Here is a 6,863-nt window from a genome sequence, read left to right as displayed (position 1 = left end):
ATGTTTGCACTCACCAGATCACTGTCAATGTCATAGTCAAAACTTTGTAGCCAAGCCTTCCTCAGCTTCATTGTCTGTACACATGTGTAGTTTGTATCTATAAGAAAGAATATGTCACTATAAAACCTTGTGACAAATTCTTCTAGTATCCTCATCTTTATTTTCATTATTTTCTAAAATCCATCAAAATAAGCATCCATTACATTCTCAAAATTTTCTCCTAATTGAGTAATGTATTCATTTATCTTTCTTGTCACTAGTTTGTCTTGTTCCCAAACAACATTATCAATACCAAGAAAATAATTTTGGATATAAAAGAAAATACATACAATGAGGGATTCAAACTTACACATTGAATTCTTTTTTTTCCTTATAGATGATAGATTTTATGCTAGTAACACTTTTTTTAGCTCAGCAAGATCATATTCATGATCTTTCATCACTAGTTTCCATGCTTGATCCACTGCCATACATGGCACGCTAGTCAGTTTGCTTGACTAGTAAAATTTGTGAGCTATAAACCTCATTGGACATTTAATTAGTGGATTAGAAATGTTTGTAATGGATAGACCTCATCCATTCCACTCAGCTCTAGCATTTGCTTCAATTTCTTCACGACTTAGACATTGCATTGTTTTCTTCTTATCTAGAGTTGGATATCTTGTCATTCTATGAATCATTTTCTTCATGATCTCCATGTTGGAAAATGAAGATGGTGTAACTGAGAGGGGAGGGGTGAATCAGTTACCACAAAAACATTTTCAAAAGTCCCAAAGATGCCTTAAACTTAGTTGCTGCTGCTACAAAAAATCACTGCTTAAATCTTGATAGATGTTTAGTTAATTTATGAAGCATTTACTAAAATAAGCGATTATGCAAAAGAAAGTAATCATTAACACAGTAGACACCAGATTTACGTGGAAACCCAATATGGGAAAAACCACCAACAACTAGTCACCAATTTTCACTCTTCTAAAGTGAGCCCTGTTAGGAGCCAACCCTGTTAAAGGTTACAAAACACACTGTTAGGTGTGACCCTGTTAGAGGATTTAATCACCCTATTAGGAGTGGCCTTGTAAGAGGTCTTTTGAACAATTCAACTGAATTGCCACCCTGTTAAAGGATTTATGAAATGGCTGTCAAACCAACTCTGTTAGGAGATTTTGGAATCACTGTTACAATGGTTAGAAAGCAACAATGAATGATCTGAAAATACATGCAACTTATCTTGCTGAATACAGATCTCAGTTTTGCTCCACAAGGTCCTTACTGATCAAATATATCTCTGCAGCTCCAATGATTTCCCTCTGCTCAATTCTACTTAGGCACACGCAAGTCTCTTCCTTGCACTTCCTTGCACTTTTCGTATGTTCATTCTCTCCTATCTTTTTTTTCTTGAGCACCTCTTTATATATTATTCATAATACCAGGTCGGCCCAACCAACTTGTTAATACAATTCCAAAGTCGGCTTGCCCAAACAACTTGACTAAACATATTCTAAAGTTGGCTTGAACTAAAAACTTTCACTGGCCGACGCTGCTCGGTCAATACAGAACAAAAACTTCCTTCCTGTGTTAACCGGCAGAACTCGGTAAGAACTAAAATTACCAGGGAATTCGGTAAACCTGCCACTTCCTTTGGAAATCGATTGGACTCGGTAAAAGCTGTCTTCGACTACCGAGTGAGCTCGGTGAAAACTCGGTTTTCCTTAGCTTACCGCACGAACTCGGTTAACACTAACCGTTCGCTAAACAATCCTTTGATCCCCGAGTGATCTCAGTAAGAACTAAACTTTCCTTAGCTTACCGAGTGAACTCGGTTAACACTAACTCACCGTGTGACATACAGGAACGCTCGGTATATACTGCAAAAGGCTTTTAAGCTCGGTAGACTCTGTAAACTGTTTTCCTGGTTGATAGAACTCGGTAGACTCTGTCTGATAACTGATATGACATTTGTGTAACATCAAAGACAATACACAATTACTTAATTGTATCCAACAATCTCCCTCTTTGGCATTGATGGCAACACAACATGTCATAGCAGAAATGAAATTTGAAAGCAAGTCTATTGCAACACAACACAATTAAGAATTCTCCCTCTAAGATAGAGAACTCTCCCTCTTACAGTAATCTCCCTCTGTGAAGAAATTACTTAATCAAATTTCAGATTTTGGAAAAGATATGACAGTAAAACTCTCCCTCTTTGACAACACATGCCAAAGACCATCTAATTTCAAATGAATTTCATTGTACCTTTAGTACTGATTCATATGCAATATTTCCTTGATTTGTTGCATCAACTGATGATTGTTCAATTTTGTAAGAGCTGATGCATCACTAAAACTTATTTTAGTGAACTTCAGATAGGGGAATAACCCCTAACTTACCTTTGAGATACAAAAATGCATCCTTAGGTAAAGGCTTTGTGAATATGTCAGCAATCTGTTCCTTTGTATGTACATATTCCAGTCTAATTTCCTTGTCCTGTACCAATTCTCTGACAAAGTGATACTTGATTGCAATGTGCTTAGTCTTAGAATGCATTACTGGATTTTTAGATATATTGATTGCACTTGTGTTATCACAAAACATGACGACTGGTTCCTTGATTTCCATCTTCATGCCTTGTAGCAATTGCTTGAACCAAACAATATTAGAATAGTTTACTGCTGTAGCAACATACTCTGCCTCTGCTGTTGATTGAGCTGTACAATTTTGCTTTTTGCTTATCCAAGAAACCAACCTCTTTCCAAGAAAGAATGCACCTCCACTTGTGCTTTTTCTGTCATCAAGGTTTCCTGCCCAATCAGCATCAGTAAACACTTTTAAGTCTAGGTTTCCTCCAAGTTTATACCATAATCCATAATCTTCAGTTCCTTTCAGATATCTCATTATTCTCTTGATTGCCATCATGTGATTTTCTCTTGGTTTGGCTGAAAATCTTGCCACAATTCCAACTGCAAGAGCAATATCTGGCCTAGTATGAACTACATATTGCAACTTTCCAATTATAGATCTATACAATGTCTGATCTATTTCCTTTGAATCATCTTCTTTGGTAAGTTTTAGTCCAGTACACATGGGAGTTCCAACTGGTTTACAGTCTTCCATACCAAACTTTTTCAATATCTCTTTGATATATTTTGCTTGAGTGATGTAGATGCCATTCTTGTTCTGCTGAATTTGAAGTCCCACAAAGAATTTGATTTCACTGAACATTGACATTTCAAATTCCTTGCTCATTTGTTCTGAAAATTCTTTGCAAAGATCATCATTCCCTGTAAAAATAGTATCATCTACAAATATTTCTGCCAGGACAATCTTATTTTCTGGTCCTTCCTTGATATACAAACTACTATTATCATTATTTCTTTGAAATCCAATTTGAATAAGATAGCTATGCAATCTTTCATACCATGCTCTAGGGGCTTGTTTCAGACCATACAATGCCTTGTGTAATTTGCAAACCATGTTCTTTTTATCTGGATCAATAAAACCTTCAGGTTGTTCAATGTAGACCTCTTCATCCAGTATACCATTTAGAAATGCTGACTTGACATCCATCTGATAAACTTTAAATCCTTTGTAGGCAGCATATGCTAATAAGGTTCTAACACCTTCCAATCTAGCAACAGGAGCAAAAGTTTCTCCATAATTTATGCCTTCTTCTTGAGAATATCCTTTGCACACTAATCTAGCTTTGTTTCTTGATACTTTACCATTTTCATCCAACTTATTTCTAAAAACCCACTTTGTACCGATTACATTTTTGTCTTTAGGCCTGGGTATAAGAGTCCATGTTTTGTTCTTCTCTATTTGCTCTATTTCTTCATTCATTGCTTCAATCCAATTATCATTTTCTAATGCATCTTTGACGGTTCTAGGTTCAAAATCAAAAAGTAAACAAGTACCTTTCAACTTACTTCTTGTGATGGTTCCATCAGATTTATTTCCAATGATCTGATCTGCTGAATGATGTCTCCTGACATATTTGGCTAGAACAGGTTCTTTTTCTTTTGGATGAATTTTGTCGTTATCTTCTTGCATTTCTCCTCCTTGCTCGGTTTGGTCTGGCTCGGTATCAACCGGCACGGTATGTACCTGCTCGGTTACCTCAGGCTCGGTAATCTCTAACTCGGTATTTTCTGATTCGGTAGATGTTGGCTCGGTAGATGTTTCCTGCAACTCGGTTAGTGATGACTCGGTAGAAGAAGATTTCTGATTCTCAGATGCAATTGATATTATATTTGAATCACTGAAGACAAATCTTTTGTAATCTTCTGGTTCTTTTCTGCTTTCTTCTTCAGTCTTTTCTGCAAATTCATCAACTTTCACATGTATACTTTCTATGACTTTGTGAGTAGATAAGTTTAAGCATCTATATGCTTTACTCTTACATGAGTATCCAAGAAATATACCTTCATCACCTTTTACATCAAATTTTCCTTTTCTAGATTCTTTCAAGATATAACATTTGCTTCCAAATACTTTCAGATAACTTACATTGGGTTTATAGCCATACCATATTTCGTAGGGAGTTTTGAATGAGTCCTTTTTTAACTGTACTCGGTTTAAGGTATGAACTGCTGTACTGATAGCCTCCTTCCAGTATTTGATAGCAACATTCTTTTCTATCATCAAGGTTCTTGCACAATCCATGATGGATCTGTTCCTTCTTTCAGCTATGCCATTTTGTTCAGGTGTACCTGGTGCTGAAACCTGTCTTTTGATTCCTCTTTCAATACAAAAGTTATTAAATTCATGTGAAATAAATTCACCACCTCTGTCTGACCTTAGGCATTTCAATCTTTTCCCTGTTTCTTTTTCTACTCTTGCCAAATACCATTTGAACTTTTCAAATGCTTCTGATTTGTTCCTTAGGTACATGATGGTCATCATTCTTGAATAATCATCAACAAAAAGAATGAAATATTTTTCACCAGTATAGCTTTCAGTTTCAATAGGTCCACATAAGTCAGTATGCACAATTTCTAATAAATCTTCAGACTGATAATTTTTGCTTTTGAAACTAGACTTACCCATCTTTCCAATTTGACAATTCTTGCATAAACCGACCTCTGGTTTCTTTAAATCAGGAATGCCTCTCACTTTCTTGAATTTGCTTATCTTTACCAGATTGTCAAAATTCACATGACATAATCTTTTATGCCATAACCAACTCTCTTCTATTTGAACAATAAAACATGAATGTTCATCAAGTTCAAGATAGAACAAGTTACCTTTAGTTTGAATACCAGATCCAATCAGCTTTCCTTTATCGTTCAACAGTCTTGCTTTGCCTTGGATGAATTCTACTTTGAGTCCATTGTTGAGTAACTGTGCCACACTCAATAAATTGTGCTTTAGTCCTTCTACCCAATAAGCATTATCACATACAAGTTCCTGGGTTAGAGTGATTCTTCCTTTTCCTTTGATGCAACAAGGTTCGTTGTTTCCAAATCTTACACTGCCACCATCATACTCTTCAAATTGATCAAACTTTGTTTTATCTCCAGTCATATGATGTGAGCAGCCACTATCAATGATCCATGTATCATTCTTACTTATGTGAGAGATGAGTGCCATTTCTTCATTGTCAGATTCATCTTTTACAGCAATGTAAACAATCTCATCCTCTTCTTCATCATTAGAATCATTAGAATCTTTAGCCATAAAACATGATTTCTTACTTTTATCTTTAAATGATTTGAAATCTTTCTTACTATTCCATTTATTATCTTTCTTTTCATCTTTATCTTTCTTGTTTGGACATCTTGCAGCAATATGACCGACTTCTTCACATGAAAAGCAGATTAGGGGTACTTTACCTCTGTATTTACCTCTTCCTCTTGAATATTTCTTTGCAAGTAGGGCTTCAATTACTTCAAGGTCGCTGTCAGAGCTCTGATCTGATTGATCTTCACTCTCTGACTGAGATTCCTTCTTCTTTTTGCCTTTGTCCTTGAGTGAGAGCTTGGCTTCAAATGCAGACTCAATGTTCTTTGCAGCTGGAACATAATTATCAAAATTATCTAATTCAAATGCTGTCAATCTTCCAACTATGGCCTCTAGGTTTATCTTTTGATTGGCCTCACACCTTCTTTCTTGAATGGCTGATACCTTGATGGCATAAACTGGAAGTAGAGTTCTAAGAACTTTACTTATGACTGTCTCTTCACTGATACTTCCTCCAAAAGCTTTGATAGCACTGACACATGCTTTAATTCTTTCAACATATTTGGCAATATTTTCATCTTCTTTCATTTTCATCTGATCGAACTGTCCTCTCAGACTTTCAGCTTTGGCTCTTCTGACATTGTCATCTCCACCATAGATCTCTTTCAGTCTTTCCCACATTTCATAGGCAGTAGTGTAGTCCTTGACATCATCAAACTCTTCATAACTCAAGGCAGATGCAATATCAATCATCATAATGTTATGAGTCTTCTTTATAGCAATGTCATTGACTGATAATGTACCTGATGGTTCTACATATTTCTCATCAAGATATTTCAGACCAGTGTCACCAATGGAAGCTAGATGAAGTCTCATTAATCCCTGCCATGCTGAGAAGTTGTTTCGGTTAAGCCTTGGGATTTCCCTCTTATAAGACATCTTGATCTTTGGCTTAGATCTTTGAAATCTTATCCTGCAAGCACCAAAAGCTCTGATACCAATTGTTGGAAAATGAAGATGGTGTAACTAAGAGGGGAGGGGTGAATCAGTTACCAGCAAAACATTTTCAAAAGTCCCAAAGATGCCTTAAACTTAGTTGTTGCTGCTACAAAAAATCACTGCTTAAATCTTGATAGATGTTTAGTTAATTTATGAAGCATTTACTAAAATAAGCGATTATGCAA

The sequence above is a fragment of the Cupressus sempervirens genome, chromosome 1, assembly GCF_028749045.1.
Source record: "Cupressus sempervirens isolate cs-2001-9-10 chromosome 1, ASM2874904v1, whole genome shotgun sequence".
In the NCBI taxonomy this organism is placed as follows: domain Eukaryota; kingdom Viridiplantae; phylum Streptophyta; class Pinopsida; order Cupressales; family Cupressaceae; genus Cupressus; species Cupressus sempervirens.
This window is presented reverse-complemented; position numbering follows the sequence as displayed.